The sequence below is a fragment of the Aricia agestis genome, chromosome 5 (assembly GCF_905147365.1).
Source record: "Aricia agestis chromosome 5, ilAriAges1.1, whole genome shotgun sequence".
Lineage (NCBI taxonomy): Eukaryota > Metazoa > Arthropoda > Insecta > Lepidoptera > Lycaenidae > Aricia > Aricia agestis.
The window spans coordinates 3,350,576-3,370,728 of NC_056410.1; the positions used below are offsets into that span (position 1 = coordinate 3,350,576).

General features: G+C 34.9%; 1 protein-coding gene across 2 annotated transcripts in view; it reads left to right on the top strand.

Annotated features, from left to right (window-relative positions):
- LOC121726954 (fatty acyl-CoA reductase wat-like) overlaps positions 1–20,153 on the top strand; it is a 57,109-nt gene that overhangs the window by 7,253 nt on the left and 29,703 nt on the right. Inside the window, exon 1 of one of the 2 annotated variants that reach the window (XM_042114610.1) lies at positions 16,070–16,111. The exons of the other annotated variant lie outside the window; for it this stretch is intronic. The gene's annotated coding sequence lies outside the window, so the exon portion shown is untranslated. Of the gene's footprint in view, positions 1–16,069; positions 16,112–20,153 lie in introns of those variants that run through there. 2 annotated transcript variants of the gene reach the window in all.

Consider the following 20,153-nt stretch of genomic DNA (forward strand, 5'->3'; position numbering starts at 1 on the left):
TAATATGTATTCCTCACCCTTAAGCGGCCGTACAAACTGTACTTGTACTTGTACTATGTACCCATTTCATTTTGACCGCGCGCTTGCTAGGGGGCGCTAGGGTATTGTTTGCACACGGGCGTCACATGGGCTGGAGACGGCCCTGGGTCCACGACTTAAAAATCCATAACTTTTTTTCATTTTTCCACTTTATTTATTAAATACACGATCGGTTTCGAATAGCTCATAAGGTGTCACGTTTTTTCCACAAAGAACCATTTATTTAAAATAAAATATGAATAGGTATACTTTTTAGGGTTCCATACCCAAAGGGTATAAACGGGACCCTATTACTAAGACTTCGTTGTCTGTCCATCTGTCTGTCTCCAGCACAGTATAATACAATATTAGATACTGTGGTCTCCAGGCTGTATCTTAAGGGGGCGACTAACCCTAAAGTGTCGATTTTATAATTCATTTTTATACTTGAAAATAAGCCCCGAATTGTTTCATTTTCTAAAATTAGATACTACATTATATTTCCGAGAATTCGATCTGAGCAAAAACACGATATCTTAAAATTTTCTCGATACCGTACATTGAACTAAGTTAATATTTTAACACATTGTATAAAATTCTATCATTGAGAGATCGACCTAGCGGATTTTTAAAATGTTTTTAAATGTTTATGTTTATCGAGTTATTGAGAAAAAACTCATTTGGCGATGTATCCGCGTCGTTCTTTTTCACCGGGCATATGAAAGACTGTGTGAGTGTGAAGAGAGAAGGACGATGTTTGATTTATGGGGTTAGTCGCCCTCTTAAGAACCGCTATAGCTAGACTTCTGAAATTTTCACAGATTGTGTTACATATCAGTTGCCGCTATAACAACAAATACTGAAAACAAGATAAAATTAATATTTAAGGGGGGCTCCCATACAACAAACGTAATTTTTTCGGCCTTTTTCGATCTATATCAATAAAGGCACTTGAATTTATAAAAATTTAAGGGAGACCCCTACCCCATAAAAAAACATAATTTTTAGCCTATTTTTATTCTGTACTAGCTGTCCCGGTGAACTTCGTGTCACTTTAAAGCCTTCCCTGGACTTCTACGAATATTTTAAAACTAAAATTAGCCCAACCCGTTCAGCCGTTTTCGAGTTTTAGCGTTACTAACGTAATTGAAAATCAATTTTTATATATTTGACTTTTAAGTATTATCACAAATCTTTTGTATGGGAGTATAGAAAAGTGTTGTTTTTAGACTTTTTTAGGAAATTTAATTTTTTTTTAGAATTTTTCTCTTCGTAAGAACCATCCTCGTACTTCAAGGAATATTTCTAAAAAAGAATTAGCGAAATCGGTCCAACCGTTCTCGAGTTTTGCGCTTAGCGTGTTGCTACTCAGCGACTCATTTTTATATTATAGATTGGTACGGAACCCTTCGTGCGCGAGTCCGACTTGCACTTGGCTGATTTTATTTTATTGCTGCAAGTTTACAAAATATAAAATGTGTTCCTTTAATTCGCTGTTATACTAGCTATTGCCCGCGACTTCGTCCGCGTGGACTTTAGTTTATAGTTGTTCCCGTACATCGATTGAGTAGTTTACGCGCAAATCAGAAAAGTATATTGTGTGGGAACCGCACGTTTTTCCGGGACAAAAAACATTCCTTGTCCCAGATCCAAATTAGTATCTGCAATCTCCATGCCAAATTTCATCAGAATAGATTAAATAGTTTAGGCGAGAATCATAAAAGTTTATTGTGCGGGAACCGTATATTTTCCGGGATAAAAAGTATCCCTTGTCCTTTCCCGAGACTGAAAGTATTGCCATACCAAATTTCATCAAAATAGATAGAATAGCTTAGGCGATAATCATAAAAGTTTATGGTGCGGGAACCGTACATATTCCGGGACAAAATTAGTATTCCTTGTCATTTCCCGAGACTCAAAGTATCTCCATACCAAATTCCATCAAAATAGATTGGATTGTTTACGCGCAAATCATATTAAGTATATTGTGCAGTAACCGTACATTTTTCCGGGACAAAATGTATCCTATGTTCTTTTTCGGGAGTCAAAGTATCTTTATACCAAATTTCAGCAAAATGGGTCCAGCCATTTACGCGTGATGTCGTGACCACGCGAAATATAACGTTTCGCGCATCTTCGCCCGCGTAAATTAGATATTTCACAGATAAATTAGTCCACAAAAAATAGCCTATGATCTTTCACGTGGTCTACTTCTTATCTGTGCCAACTAACATAAAAATTGCTCCAGTAGTCGTGAGATATAATAATAAATAGTAATAATAAAATCCTTTATTCGCTGACCACTTAAACTTTTACAGGATATACTTAACATAAAAAATACAGTTGTTACTTGTTGTATAACTAACTTTAAACTAAAACTAATCACTTATCAGCAACCATTTTGGTGGTCAGGTTGTCCTTTGACATAGGCCTCCCCTAGTTTCTTCCAATCTTCTCTGTTACGAGCTAGCCTTCTCCATACTTTTGGTAAATCTTCCTCCCATCGTTTGATTTGGCGTGTCTGTGACCTTAGTTGTATCTCGTATTTTTGATGACCTCCATCTGTCCTTTAACTTTATATTCAGCATGCTTCTTTCCATGTTACGCTGGCAAACAGTTCGTTTTTTTTACTTTATTTTTTAATTAGGTTACTTTTACTTGTTCCTGGCCATGTTTGGCATCCATACGTTAGACATGGTATCAAGAATCAAGAATCAAGATCATTTATTCACAGATATGTAGTCAAAAGGGTAACAAAGGTTATAATAGTTCTTACATATCCTACCATAACAATGGTATGTGAATATCATTACTGTATACAGAACAAATTAAAATAAATTTAACATTATTCATAAATTAATTAGATATTTTTATACAAAAATATTTCTACATATTAACCAATCCAGTATTTCATTTTAGTCAAGAGTATCACATTTTTTGTCAATATAAGTATTATACATGTCAACTATTATAATATAAATGTCAGTAATTTAGATTAGATTACAATTAATACAATTTCTAGAGTTAATTTAGGTCGGGTATTGTTTTCGTTCTGAATACAACAAGTAGTCGTTTAGGTTATAAAAACATTTTTCTAAGAGCCATATATTTAACTTTTTTTTGTATGAATTAAATGACAGAGATTTGAAACAGTCTGGTAAGTTATTATATATGTCAATGGCTTGTATGAATGCATTATTTTTATAGATATCTAAATTACATTTTGGACGATAAAGTTTATATTTAAATCTGTTATTTTTACGTTCTACTTCTGATTTTAATTCAAAATACTGTGCATGAAACTTAACAAAGATACATATTTCTTTAATGTACATGCAAGCTAATGGCAATATGTTGTATTTTTTAAAAAGCGGTCTACAACTGTCCATGGGCGAGGCGCCAGAAATAGCTCTAACACACTTTTTTTGCACTCTGAAGACTTTTCAATTTCTACCGAATTACCCCATAGCAAAAGACCATAGGAAAGATTAGAAGAAACGTAGCCGTGGTATGCCGTTAGAGCCGCTTCAGTGCTCACAGTTTGCCTTATTTTTTTAATTGCGTAAACAAAACGGTCAAGCTTGTCACAAATGTATTCTACATGGACCTTCCAATTGCAATATTTATCTATCATGATACCTAGGAATTTTGCGTTATCTACCTCACAATTTTTTTTGTTGTCATATTTTATGTCTAAATTTATTTTTTCTCTTCTATAGTTTTGAAATTGTATAACTTGTGTTTTGTCAGTGTTTATGTGTAAGTTGTTGTCATTAAGCCATTTAACAATATTTCTAAGTGCTAGGTTAATATCTTCTTCGTAAGTTTCTCTGTTTTCACATTTAATGATTAACGTTGTATCGTCGGCAAATAAAATTGTTTCATGGTGGGTGACGTTGGGGAGATCGTTAATGTATAGCAGAAACAAATCGGGCGCTAGTAAACCTCCCTGCGGTACACCATATTCGTTTAATTCGTATTCAGATCTGCTAGAGACTTTGACATTTCCGTCCATTTTAGTTATTTCTACACACTGAACGCGACCTGTTAGATAGCTTTTGATCCAATCATAAGCAACACCTCTGATCCCATATTTGTCTAATTTTTGAAGTAAGAGACCATGGTGGACGAAGTCTTACTCATACTTACTCGTATCGAGGAATACGCCGGTCACTGGTACATGGTTATTAAGAGACTCGGTAATTTGTTTTATAAGATTGAAACATGCCAAAGATGTGGTGCTGTTTTTTTGAAACCCAAACTGCACGTTGGTAATGATGTTTTGCCTTGATATGAAATTCTGGAGTCTTAACATCGCTTTTTCAAAAAATTTTGAGAAGATAGGGATGAGGGTGATTGGGCGATAGTTACTAACATTTGTTTTATCTCCTTTTTTGAACAGTGGCTTTACTATTGATTTCTTTAAGAGATCCGGAAATTTACCTTCTTGAAATGAAAGATTGATAACGTAACTTAACGGTTTACAGATGTATTTTGAACAGAGTTTAATAATATTAGTGTTAATTTCATCGAAGCCTACCGAATTTGTTTTATTAAGACCGTTAATTATAGTGTATATTTCAAAGGGATCTGTTGGATTAAGAAAAATTGTATTTGTATGCGAAGCTATAGTTTTACTTAAAGAAGAAATCTCAATTTTAAGATTATTATTATTAGTCGTATTTATAAAGTAATCATTAAATATTTTGCTAATGTCAGATGGATTTCTGTAATATTTATTGTTATGATAAATTCCGTCTATGTTTCGATTTGACATAGGATCACCAGTATTTTGATTTATTATTTTCCAAGTCGCTGTACATTTATTTTTATTGTTTAAAATGTAATTTTTATTTTGTAGCTGTTTTGATTTATGTAAGCATTTTTTTTAATATTAAAGCATATCTTTTATATAATTTGTAGTTGTTATTTTTAATTTTTAAGCATTTTAAAAACAGTAACCTTTTTTTTATGCAACACTTTTTTAGGCCTTTAGTTAGCCACGTGCTTTTCGATCTTGTATTACCGTATTTTTTTATTGTATAGATTGGGAAACACAAATTAAAAAATAAAACAAATAATTCGTGTAATTTATTAAATGAGTCCGTCAGAGTATGTTGTTCATATACTTCAGAGAATGAAATTGAGGAGATAGCGTCGCAGAATTTCATGATATTTTGTTTATTAAAATCCCTAATTTTTTCACTCCAGCTAATTAAATGTATTTTTTTGTTAGTGTTTAAAGTAAGAATTTGGCATGTTTCATGGTCTGAAAGTCCTAAATGAGAAATTTCGGTTTTAATTTCTTTAATATTGCTCGCAATCTGGTCGAGACATGCATGTTGACGAGTTGCTGATTTTATATGCATCTCTATGTTGAAGTTCTTTAGGATACTCATTAGGTCGTTGCAATTTTTATAAGGCTTTAAGGTGTCAAAATTCCAGTCTCCGCACAAGATGATCTTTTTGGATCGATATGATATTTTTGTGAGAAGTTTTTCTAAGTTCGATATGAAAATATGGGGGTTACTATTTGGAGTTCTATAAATACAAATTACAATTATCTTGGGTTCTAATAGTTCGATTCCGCAGCATTCAAATTCAAAATCACAGGAATATTTATTAATACAAGTTAAAACTTTAAAATTCATAATGTCATTCTTCAAAATAATGCAGGATCCTCCTCTTTTGGTATTACGCGAAAATGATGTGACTAATTTGTAACCATTTAGCTTCAATAGGTTTTCACTCCCCTTTTTTATGAAGGTTTCAGTCAGACATAAGATATCAATTTTTTTACACTGTTTTGATAAATATAGCAATGCGAAGTCAATTTCTTCGGTTTTGTTTATTGCACCCGCTATATTTTGGTGTAATATTCTTAAATTATATTTATTGTGTTTTGGAACGAAATAACTTATTAGGTAGAGTATTATGTGAGTCAATTTCTGTAGAGGTTGGTATATTCTGTTTGTCACTTTTTTTAATGTCCTTAGCGCTATGTTGGCGATTTGGAGTTGGTTTAAAGTAGAATGGGATAGTAGTAGTAGGTAAAATGCATGTATTGTAGAGTTTGCTTTTTATAGGCATTGGCAGTTCTTTATTTTTAAAAATTTATTTTAATGACCAGTATCGTTTCCAAGTATTACCAATTCTCCTTTCAATTTCTTTGTTATGCTGATCTTTTATCGATATTAATTGCCCTAGATATACATATTCATCAACATATTCTATGGTATTACTATTTATTTCTATTATTTCTTTTTCTGCGTTGGTCATTAGTTTTGTTTTTGTTGCATTCATGGTTAGTCCTGCCTTTCTGCTTACTAATTCTTGCAGCATAGTTTGTAACATTTCTGGGTTTCTTGCGAATATCACGATATCATCAGCAAATCTCAGATGGTGAAGGTTTATTCCGTTAATGTTTATTCCTTTGTTTTTCCAGTTTAAGCCTCTAAATATATCTTCTAGTACCGCGGTGAAAAGTCTTGGAGAGAGTGGATCTCCTGGTCTAACACCACGTTCAATATTAAATTCTTCTCCTGGATGTTCGAGTTGAATTGTTGCTTTCATATTCTTGTACATTTTTTTGATAACTTTAATATATTTACTTTCTACACCCTGATTTTCAAGCGTTTTCCATATATATTTGTGGCTTAGAGAGTCAAAGGCCTTATTGTAATCGATGAATGCAATATAATACCTTTGCCTATATTCATTGCATTTTTCGATCACTTGCTTGACAACATGAATATGGTCAATCGTGGAGTAATCGGAGCGAAAACCCGTTTGTTCTCTGGGTTGAGTTTCTTCTAGGCGTTTAGTTATTCTGTCGAGAATTATTTTAGAGAATATTTTGTAAATATTGGTCATTAAACATATGGGTCTGTAATTATTTATATCATTTTTATTCCCTTTCTTATGTAGAAGCACAATAGTATTTGTAGACCATTGAGTTGGTATTATTTCAGAGGTAAGTATTTCATTAAAAAGAAGCGTCAGATATTTAGCTACCGCAGGAATGGATTCTTTTAGTAATTCGTTTGTGATTCCATCGGCTCCTGGTGCCTTGCCATTTTTTTGCGACTTTATTGATTTTGTAACTTCGGTTTCTAGAATGCAAGGTATTTCTTCATCAACTATATCCTTCTGTTTGGCTATCGTTACTACTATTTTGTCTGTTTCTGTATATAGTGCTTTATAAAATCAGTAGCTTCCTTGACGATTAATGGTCTTTTTGACATCAGTTTGCTATTACTGCCTCTTGCCTTTATTCTGGGTATCCATTGTGTGAATTCTCTTAGTTGTTTAAGACCTCTATTTATGCCTCCTGTTTTTTCTATTTGTTTTGTTAATATTTTTAATCGTTCAGTTTTTCTATGTTTCCTTATAGATTCTTGAATTTTCTTGCTAATGTTTGCTATTTTATCGTGGTTGTCTTTTCTGTTCAGTAGCATTAAATGCCTATCTTTCATTAGTTTTACTACTTCTTCTCCTAGTTTACATTCTTTTGTCTTTTTAGAAACTTTTAATTTGCTCAGATGTACAAGTTCTCTTTCCAGTAAATCATTTTTTTTTTATTGTATCATATTCGATCCCCATTAGTGTGGTTATACTCGAATATGAGTCGTGAGATAAGCCCTTTCAAATAATTTATCCCGTTTTTTCCACATTTTTCTCTATTCCTTTGTTCCTATTGGCTTTAGCGTGATAAAATATAGCCTTTCTCGATAAATGCGCTATTTAACACTGAAAGAATTTTTCAAATCGGACCAGTAGTTCCTGAGATTAGCGCGTTCAAATAAGTTATTTCAAATAATTTCCCCCCGTTTTTTCCACACTTTCCTCTATTTCTTAGCTCCTATTAGTATTAGCGTGATAAAATATAGCCTATAGCCTTCCTCGATAAATGGGCTATCTAACACTGAAAGAATTTTCCAAATCGGACTAGTAGTTCCTGAGATTAGCGCGTTCAAACAAACAAACTAACTCTTCCCAATTATAATATTAGTACTTATAGATAATGTGTTTTTTTTTTCTTATTCTTATATTATCTTTGCAAACATAATAATAAAAGTTTTAGCACATTAAAAAATATAAATTACTTAGTATTATTTAAATAAATATATTAATTATTGTTATTCAGATATCCAAGTAAATTATAATGCACTTGCATTTTGCATTCATAACAAAAATAACTATTTAAATAATAATTGTTTAAAGATACAACAAATTCCATGCATCATAATAAAATTTTAAAAACAAACGTGAAATCTATTTTAGTTTTATTTTATTACAATATAAATTATAATATAATATGATTAATTCGACTCGAAGATTTAGACAGTATTTCAGTCCGGAGGCCGGACCAATGCAACGCCTATAACTCTATAAGGCGCATCTCTGGGCAGGGGCTCCAAAATACCAACTACTCCTGGATCGTATATTCACCGAAGGGCCGCTCGAATTGTTGACTGCAAAGAGAATATTATAATCACTACGTTTGTTGACTGTCATAGTGTTTCAAACAGCTTGGAACCCTTGGAATCACGCCGAAATGTAGCTCGACTCTGTATCCTCTATCGGTTGTATCACGGGGAGTGCTCTGAGGAATTGTTCGTAATCATACCACCTGCAACTTTTCGCCATCGTTCCACGCGAAAAATATACCATCCTCATCACCTTGATGACCAATACGACCTGCTTTCTCTTCAAGAAGAGAGCGTATTCCCTCATAAAGACCCGCAACGTACCTGCAACTCTCCGATCTTGCGAGTGTCCATGTGCTACGGCGAATTTTAGTATTCATTAATTAAGATTACAACAATAAAACAGTTCTGACACAGTATAGCAATATGACAGGGACTAATATTGCTATATTATACGTGGGAGAGCCATGCTTCGGCACGAATGGGCCGGCTTGACCGGATAAATACCACGTTCTCACAGAAAACCGGCGTGAAACAGCGCTTGCGCTGTGTTTCGCCGAGTGAGTGAGTTTACCGGAGGCCCAATCCCCTATTCCCTTCCCTATCCTCAACTATTCCCTTCCCTTCCCTTCCCTTCCCTACCCTCCCCTATTACCCTATTCCCTCTTAAAAGGCCGGCAACATACTTGCAGCTCTTCTGATGCTGCGAGTGTCCATGGGCGACGGAAGTTGCTTTCCATCAGGTGACCCGTTTGCTCGTTTGCCCCCTTATTTCATAAAAAAAAAAAAAAAAAAAACTGTTTCCCTTAAAACTGTGGTTCTGATATACGAATAAGCCTAAACTCTATAACAAGCTATTAGTTTTACTTAGAATAGCTTTTTCCCGCGGCTTCGCTCGCGTGAAATTCGAATTTCCTTTGGGATCATGATGTTTTTCTAAGACCAAAAGTAGCCTATGTTACTCTCCATTCTTTCAAAGTCTATGCCAAAAATCTAGTCAATTGGTTGCTTCGTTTGGGCGTGAAGAAAGGACAAACAAACAAACAAATAAACAAACAAACACACTTTCCCATGTATAGCATTAGTATGGAAGTATGGATAATAGGAAATAGGATTTACAACGCTAAACGTTATTAATACGTTACAACTTACACGTGTTATTCGGTACATACAGCTTCTCTATATACAACGTTATTGCTAGTAAGTACTTACTGTCTGATGCAAATACAAATCGTAAGTCTATATTTTGCGTCTGCGGACAGACGGACAGACGGACAGACAGATTGGAAGAAGACAAATATATCTGCGAAAACTGTATTCAAATCGGATCAGTAGTTTTCGTGATAAAGAAAAAAGTTTGATACAAAATCTTACCCCCTCTTTTGTCCCCTTAGAGGGGTGGGGGAAAAATTTTATACACCAGATGTTAAGGGGGAAAAACACAAATATATCTGCGAAAACCGCATTCAAATCGGATCAGTAGTTTACGTGTGATGCTGGAACAAACATACAGACTGACAGACAGACAGACAAAAAAACTTACTATATTAACTATACATGTTTGGCGGCGTAGCGATGTAGTGACACCCCCCGCTTATTATTTTTTTAATATCTATTTTCATTTCTACAGTTTTATTATTGTAAATATTAGATAGATAAATACTATCTATTTTAATTAATAATCTTAATATCTATAAGCTCTAAGATTTAGAAAATAGTCTCAAATTTCGTCACCTACATATTTAAATGCTAACCCAGGGGTTCCCAATCTTTTTCAGCCTACGGCGCAGTTCCACGTAGCAAACATTTTGTTACGGCGCCCTACTTTACCTAGCTATTAGAAAAATATACATAAGTAAACATCTTTAATGATTATAGTTAAGTTAAGCAGGTAAATGAGGCCAATAATAAAAAAAAAAACAAAATAATTTATATTTAATCATCTATCTGCTTTACATAAATACCTAGCGACCCGCCCCGGCGTCGTACGGGTATAAAATATATAGCCACTGAAAAAATGATTAAAATCGATAGCCTATGATCCTTCACGTGGTCTACTTCTTATATGTGCCAAATAACATTTTATGTTATTTATTGCTCCAGTAGTTCGCGAGATAAGCCCATTCAAATAATTTCCCCCGTTTTTTCCACATTCTCCTATTAATCTTAGCGTGATAAAATATAACCTATAGCCTTCTTCAATAAATTGGCTATCTAACACTGAAAGAATTTTTCAAATCGGACCAGTTCCTGAGATTAGCGCGTTCAAGTTAGCTCTTTCAAATATTTTCCCCGTTTTTTCCACATTTCCTCTATTTCTTCGCTCCTATTAGCCTTCCTCGATAAATGGGCTATCTAACACTGAAAGAATCATCAAAATCCGTTGCGTAGTATTAAAGATTAAAGGGAACAAAGCGACTTTGTTTTATAATATGTATACGAGTAGATATAGATATTATAAATCTATTTTATAATATTTGTGGATGGAGAATCGAGTCACGGCGCGGGCGCCCCTCTTGCATTTTCACGGCGCGCCAGGGCACCGCGGCGCACAGTTTGGGAACCCCTGTGCTAACCATTACGTATTATAATACTTCAATAAACTCAATAATGGGTTGAATATTATGAAGCATGTTCTGGCATAACAACGTCCGGAGTCGAACCGGCGACCTATTTCACTAGCCTCATTCAACGGTCAGCGGTCGTGCTGCGAATACTAACGCCGCACTGTCGAGTGAGTGGATACGTCACATCGCGCTAGACCAACGATACTCAACCTGTTTGTTATTCGGCCAAAACTTATAGTCTTGGTGACGTGGGCCGCAACCCCAAGGGGTAAAAAATAACGCTGTACAAAGTTAGAGATTTAAAAGTGCAAAAATTTTCTCGACTCTACGTATTAATATCAAACAATGTATCTCGAAACAATCTACGTTTAACTTTAACTTAACGCGGGCCAATGACGAAGTCCCGACGCGGCGGGCCGCAAGTTGACTATACCTAACTGCGCTAGACTGATCATATTTAAGGAGGATGTTTTAGTCACGAGTTACGACTCACGTGTTACTTGGGCACGTGTTATTTTTGCACAAAATGGGGATTTTGTGTGGTGTGTCCTAAGGTTGGTTGTATACATTGGGCCAACGCATGGAACCAGTGCATTGGGCCAACGCATGGAGCGGCGCATTGGGCCAACGCATGGAGCGGTGCATTGGGCCAACGTATGGAGCGGTGCATTGAGCCAACGTGTGGAGGCTTACTTCGCGATAACTTGGGGCTTGGAACATAGGCGCCGGCAGAAATAATTTCCAAGGAGTGCAGATTTTAGTTTTCTTTTTTTTTCTTTTTACTTTTTACGAACAACATGTCTGGATTAACTGTCCACCGAGGGAAGATAACCAAGGATAATAAAGATAACTTTATAGAAAACGTCATTAGTAAGTTCGGTCAAAAACTCTGAATTGAATTAAAAATTCAATCAAATTCCTGTTGATCCTGAGATTCCGAAGGGATGCAAGTGCACCCCCTGGCACCTCCCTGCCGGCGCCCATGCCTTGGGAGCGACATTCCGTACTCTACACGTTGGCCTAAAACGCTGGCTCTATGAGTTGGCCCAATATGACTTATTTGACAATCGGGTAAACTCGCTGAGTTCACCCGATTGTCAAATAAGTAAGATAATAATCCATGCGTTGGATTTACAATAATATGTAAAAAGCCCAGCACCTGAAATCCAAATTTTCAAACTAAAAAACAGGAAATCTCACTGGGAGTAAAAGGAACAATGCGTGTTCCAGACTCAGTGTATTGTTTACACACTTGGGCACTGTGTAAATCAGGGGTTCCCAAACTTATTTTGTTTACTGCCCACTTTGAGAACAAATTATGTTTTAGCGCCCCCAATTGTTTCAATTTAAAAGTATCCGGATGAAATGAAAATACAAATTACCCCTCTACACAACGCCCCCATTTTTTTTCTGGGTCCCACACCGTCCCCCTTTAGACCTTCAGCGCCCACAAGGGGGCCGTGCTATATTTAAATTTCAATGAAACCTCCCCTCGACATTAATATTGGAGTAGGAGCTTAATTTTTACTATTTAGTAAACGATTTTCTTTATTATTTTTAAGGGTTCCGTAACCAAAGCTTAAGGTTAAAGACAGGACTACTAAGACTTCGACACCTAGACACTACTGTCTTCGACGTGTCTATCCAGGCTCCAGGCTGTATCTCGAGAACTGCGCTAGCTAGACAGTGGCATGAACCTTCCATCTCAACGTGGATATGATTTTTTGCACTCAGTTAATTTGTATTGTTTTTAGCATAAGTAGTTTTTATTATTCGTAGTTTTAGCACCAACACAGTTATGTACAGTAGCGACGTTAAGGGTGAGGGAGGGGGGGGGGGGGGGGGACGCTGGGCGACCGACCAGAGGGCTAGACACACTGGCAAGCGATTATCGTAAATGGTAAACGCCAACGCCAACAAAATGTATGGGATTTGACATTAGTCTTCGCTAGCGAAGCGATGACTTATGTCATATCGCATACATTTTGTTGGTGTTTACGATAATCGCTTGCCACTTATCTACTAGGGCAGGGCGCCGGATAAAAAGGGGCTCCAAAAAGGGGCGCCAAAAAGGGGCGCCAAAAGGCGCCAGGTTTTGAACTGATTTAAAACTATTGTAAAGTTAATTTATTAATTTACTTAGTTTTATTTTGTCACAAATGCAAAATCCCTTAGCGTACATGCATTATTTTTTAAATTAAATTCTGAGGAAACAATGACGTATTTACATACAATATATCGTTATATGAATGCCAATAATTTAGGTAATGTATGATGTACCGAAAAGTCTGGAACTCTAATAAAAAACCTTACCTTTCAAATAGAGTCGGTATATAATAAGTCTTTCCAAAACGCCATACATTGAATACAAATCTTTGATTGGGTCTCCTGTAAAATTGGTTAACACTAGAAAGACCGGAATTCTGAACTTCCTAGAAAGACCAAGAGCGGTCAAATGACCCATCGTATGTTTTTACATTTTTTTGTTTGTCTTATTATTTTGCTTTTGCATTTTATTGATCATGTTATTATTTATAAATGTAACTAAATTAAATTTTAGAACAACTATTCAAGAAAATTATTTAAAAAAGCATTTTATAGACCTGCTACTGATATAATGACATTATAATGACTCCACAAGATTTATTGGTTTTGTTCCAGTATTTGAGGATAAAACACCGTTTTTTCATATTTTATATTTTCTCATTTTAGCAATAGAATGGTAAAGTTACTCTTATGTACAGTAATTCACGTTTAGAAGCTATGAACAGCTTGATGAAAATACCCTATTGGAGGACAAAACTATTATTTATTCGTGTCGTATTTTTGGTTACAATATAAAAATCTTTTATCACTAAAGCTAAAAAAGTACAGAAAATATGCTTTTGAAATGGAATATACTTAAAATTAGCATAAATATAACAATTTGTATCATATTTTCATAAAACTACAATTTGCAACCTTTACTTTGTTATTTGCTTCGTTTGTGTAGGTAAAACAAAAAATAAAATTAACTTAGCACAAATATTTAAACATAAACCCTGGCTGTGTTAGGTCAACTCAGGCAACAATACTATGAAAATTTACACAGATTTTTGTAGTAACGTTGATAATTTTCAAGAAACAGGGTTTCATTAGGCAAAAATCTTGAAATACGTTACAGTATCAAAACAAGCAAGGCAAAAGGTTTTATTTGTGCACATACTATATTTGTAAATATATTACCATTATTTTTACATATAAAAATGTGAAATTTTAGACCATTTATGTAAATAAAAGTATTTATCCCACTTTTGTCCTATGAGTCATTGACAAGTCTATTTCAGTCAAGTTTTTCATAAATTTTAAATTACATTTCAAATACAATACACAAACAAAACATAATAATAATAAGAATTTGAAAGAAAAATAAAACTTGCAAGAAAACCTCACTTTCTTTAGAAATTTTATTCAAGCGGTCAATTGACCGCTACGGTCTTTCTAGGTAGGTTGTTATTTAAAACTTATAATTATTGAGCAATCATTAAAACACGTTATCACAATTTAAACAATCGAAAATTATTAAATGTCACGAGAGGAAAACGAATTTCACGCAACGGTAACAAAAATATCGCAAATTAAAAACGAAAATGCGGTCATTTGACCGCTCCGGTCTTTCTAGTGTTAAAGTGTAATTACGCCGTTGTTGTACCAAAATATGAGCGATATTGTAAGCCATATTTTTGCAAATAAAGATCATGAGTTATGAATTATTTGGAACGTAGGTAAGTAATGGCGTGTGCACAAAATTGACATCGTAGATCCTTTCCTGCAAACCTGAAGAGGGTCTCCTCTCAAAGGGTCAGGCGGCAACGCACTTCTGTTAACGATGCCGCGAAGTGTTTAGGTTACGATAATAATCGCTTTCTATCAGGTGATCTGTCTTCTGACTACTCGTATTGTTAATAAACAAAGTATAAATTGTACACAGAGTGTAACAAAACTAAGTGATAATACTTTAGGGTGTGTATAGATACCCTGTAGGTAGAGAGTTCACTGTGAAAATAGCAGTGCTGAAAGAAAATAAAATATTTATTGGTGTCACTTGAAATATATACCGCGAACTTATATTTACACTATTAGTATTATCACTTTGTTTTGTTATACCATGTAGGTACTTATAAAGGGGGTGACAGACGTGCGAGTATGTACGCGGACTTATGGCTCGATGATCTTAATCGTCTGTGTCATGTGTGTCGGCAAAGAGCCGCGAGCCGCGGGCCGCGAGGAGCGAGCCTAGTGGGGGCATGGTAATCCAGTGTGAGCGATTCTCGTGTGTCACCGTAGCGAGCCGAGTAAGTTCGCGAACTTAAAACCCGCGTACTTTAACTTCGTACGTCTATCAGGCACTTTACACAAAATCTCTTGAACTTTTTTAGGAAAATTTTCTTAAGGGGAATGACTTTACACGAAAATGTAACGGTCTCAGTCACGGCATCAAGTAAATCACCGACCAATTTTAATATTTTTTGCTCAGATTTTGAGTAATGGCCGATTTACTTGCCGGGTGACTAAAATCGACCCATTAGTCACCCGTGTAAATCGACCATAAGGATCAAGGATACCAACTTTTCTGTCACGACAATAAACCTGATTTTTCTAAATTTTAAAGTGTATGAATTCACGTTTTATTAAAAATATGCACCCAAGTTATTTAGATACCAGTTGCAGTCTGTCTACTTAGGTCTACTTCGGAGTGCGTTTCCTACTCCTAAATACTTTCGTTCAAAGAGGGGCTTGGGCCGACAGAAGTTTGTTACGTGCCTCCGAAGTTTCTCACAATATGTCTACGATACGAAGCAACTTCGGACTAAGGACATATTTTCTAAACTTCGGTCGGTTTTCAGACGGATCCGAATATTTAATGCGCCGTGTACGCAGAGTAGACGAACGTTTATTTGTATTCTAGTCTGATGTAATCCTTTATCTCGCTTTTTCTGTACGTCACAAAGTGTATTCTAAGCATTAATTCCTAAGGAGATGTAACACCTATATTAGTGACCTTTGCAAGGATTGTACTCAGTACAACTTAGTGGCTTCGGTCGGCAGACGTGAGCCGTAAGTGTTTATATACAATATGTACATAATTAATAATATTTACACATAAGCATAATGTTGGTAAGCAAACGTGCCTTGCGGATTAGCATGTAATCGAAAAAAATATTTAAAGATGCTTGAAAATTCTGGTAGTAGAGAATTTTGAGTTAAACGACGCGTTACGTGTCCCAGAAATATAACACTTAGAACTGTCAAACTGAACTGTGACACGGAGGTCAAAATCGGTTTTCCAGGATTATAAAATTCATAATCACTGATCAATTTATGTTTAATAATGATGATATTCAATAATTTCGTAATGCATAAGTAACTTGAAATAAAAATATTAATTAAAAATTATTCTTGGTAAAAACAGACAATAATAATAGGTTGTGGAAAAAGTATTTTCGCATTATAGTATGTATGAACTTGTCATAAAATCTCTTGGGCTATACCAATAATTGTATCTGGCTGATTTTGGTATCACAGATAAAATCAGATTAGGTAAATGAGAGATTTTCATTTGTTTTTCTTATTGTTAAAATGAGTGATTCTAATGAAGAAATTAGATATATTTTAAAATTGTATTACAAAAAAGGTAAAAATGCAACACAAGCCGCGAAAAAAATTTGTAATGTTTATGGACCTAATGCAGTATCTCTTCTGTGAGAGTAGCGCAAGTTTGATTTAAGGCGATGCCTTGATAATTTCAGGCTGTAGCGATATCGATTTTTCTCAGAAATGACTAAAGCTAAGATATTAAAGTTCATTGTCAGTATTCATCATATCTTTGTCTTTGAATTACCCATAGCATAACACGATTGGTCAACTTTTATAACACAGAATAATCAATAAAAAATACCTCTGTAAAAAAAGGTTTCCTATTTTGCCAACAGAGGAGAATGATTTAAGCTTCCATTTGTACATAGATTGGTTCAAGCATACAATTTAATTTGCCTATAGCTTATATTAAATGTATTTATGGTTTTCAAATTACGCGACAAAAACCATTTCGTCACTTACGCCCTTTCCATGTTTTGCTGGTCCATTGCTTCTGAAACACATCCAACATGTTTTTTATTACTATAAGTTATAACACGGCGTGAGTTCACCTTAAGCGTTTTGAATCCGGAAATTTTGATATCAAAGATGCACGTCGCTCTGGGCGCCCTGTTACGGACAAAACTGATGCCATTTTTTAAAAAGTGGAGCAAGATCTGCATATTAGTAGATAAGATGTAGCTGAAGAACTGGGGATTGACAGTTTTGACGCATTTGAAAAAAGCTGGGTACACAAAAAGCTCGATATTTGGGTGCTTCATGAGCTCACTGAAAGAAACCTAATGAACCGTGTACTCATATTTTGTGATTCTTTATTACGACGTAATATAATGAAACCGAACCATTATTGAAGAAGCTGATAACTGGTGATGAAAAGTGGATCACGTACCTACGACAAGAACGTGCGAAAAAGATCGTGGTCTGCAAAGGCCGGTCAAGCTTCACAGCCTGTGGCGAAACCCGAGTTTACTCGCAACAAGGTGATGCTGTGCAGTGTGTGTGATGGGATTGGAAGGGCATTATTCATTATGAGCTGTTACCGCCAGGCAGAACCATCGATTCTGAACTGTACTGCGAACAACTGATGAGATTAAAGTAAGAAGTTGAGAGAAAGCGACCGGAATTAATTAACAGAACGGGGGTTTTCTCTTTAGCCACTCAGCAAAAATTACGGGAGTTTGGCTGGGAGGTGTTAATGCATCCGCCGTATAGTCCTGACCTTGCACCTTCAGATTTCCACCTGTTTCGGTCGCTGCAGAATTCCTTAGGCAGTGTCAGGTTGGCATCACAAGAGGAATCACTAGTCCCAGTTTTTTCATCAGAAGCCCCAAAATTTTTATAGCAATGGGATCATGTCCCTAGTTCCTACCAACAAGATGGCAAAAAGTTATCGAACAAAATGGCACCTATACGAGTATAAGTACTTTAGTCACTTCTAAATAAACTTTATAAAAAACTTTTTGAACTTTCATATAAAATGTGAAGAAACTTTTTCTCCAACCTAATAAATAAAGCTAAGGAAAAGAGATAAAAATTGATAATGGGTAAAAAGAGCCCATAATTTAGACGGCTAAAAAAAGTATGGCTGTCATATCGATTTTCGAAATGCGTTTTTAGGGTTCCGTACCCAAAGGGTAAAAACGGGACCCTATTACTAAGACTTCGATGTCCGTCCGTCTGTCTGTGTGTCTCCAGGCTGTAACTCAAGAACCGCTATAGCTAGACTTCTTAAATTTTATTTCCGTTATAACAACAAATATTAAAAACAAAATAAATTAAATATTTAAGGGGGCTTTTTTTATTATTACTGATATTACAAATAGCAAAAAAATCATGTTTGTTGTATGGCAGCCCATACAACAAACATGTTTTTTTTGCTATTTTTTGCTCGATATCAATAACGGCAATACATAGGCACTTGAAATATTTACGAAATACTCCGTTTTATTTGTACTTTAATAATTTATAATAAAATTTAAATAAATGAAGTAATTAAGGGGGGTTCCCATACAAAAAACACAATTTTCAGTCTATTTTTGCTCTATTGTGGTACGGAACCGTTCGTGCGCGAGTCCAACTCGCACTTGGCCGATTTTTTTAAAACACTATCCAATGGCAGGAAGTGTACTTTTTCAAAAACAGTTCGATTCGCGGCTACGTATATCTTATATCTTTAAACGAGCAATTTCTAGCTTGGAATCATTTCTAGAAAATGTCATTTTATTCGTGTTTTATCGAATACCGAGCAAAGCTCAGTCAAATAGCTAGTAGATTTATCAGAAACTACTAACAATGTCTTACACTTTTAATTACATAGAAAATCAAGCTCTAACTCCTCCATAAACTGCATATATTTTCTGTGAAATTCTTCAATAAATAAATTAAATGTCTCTCGGTAGTCGGTGCAGCCGTGCAGCTGTTAGTGCTTTTCGCTATCTCATGTAGCAGGCGTCAACAAATCTCACAAAACTTGTAGGTGGGATACGGATAGTGTAGAAAAAACTACAGACTATAATAATTAAGTGCCTATTATGTATAACCTATTATATCTACGTATTAATTGATACAATATAGGTAGTATAAGTACACTACAATTTACAATATTTGGCGGTCGGTGGGTTCAACTATAATTATACGCGGTCCGCCTGTGGCCGACCTCCGTCCTATATTTTCGGATTTCACCTTCCATGTCTTTTTATGAGGTAGGTATATTATGCTTCCTATATATCATAAGGTTGTTGTTCGGCAAATAAATCTACACGTGAATATATTAATATTTTTCAAAAGCAGACATTTAAAAACCCACTTCCTTTCCTTATTAGTTTGATCTCGTCGCCTGATACTAAGTACTAATTCTTCTAAGCTGAATGTTGTTTTTGAATATTTATATTTCCTGTATTGTAATAATAATATAAAGTCTTATATTCGTAATTAATTTCCTAACAATGTTTATTAAATTATTAATAATGAAGACGTGGGTGGATGAACCACGTAACTAACAATTTGAATTTTGAATACGGCCGTTTAATGCATTATTGGAGGCTTTTAGGACCGGCAAAATGATTTTAAACCAAAAAAATCAAATAATATTATGTCCATTCATGACGATATGGACTCTAATGCATATTTTATTATCTATGTAATTTTCTATTTATAATAATATGGACTATAATACATTGTCTGAAATAAAAGATTTGAATTTGAATTAAACATAGAATCCACATTTTTTTGGATTTCATTCTAGCTAAGACTACTTAGCTAGAATGAAATCCAAAAAAATGTGGATTCTATGTTTAATTCAAATTCAAATCTTTTCTAACTAATATTCTAGATAATATTAGATATATTAGCTACTAAGCTAATATATCTAATATTATCTAGCTTTTAGTGGCGAAGGGTGAATATTTTCGGAAGGGAAGCCGCAGTATAAATAATTAATGTACTTACTTACCAAAATGCTCAGCATCTGTGGGACAGTCTATCTGCGGGGCTAAAAGGGTCG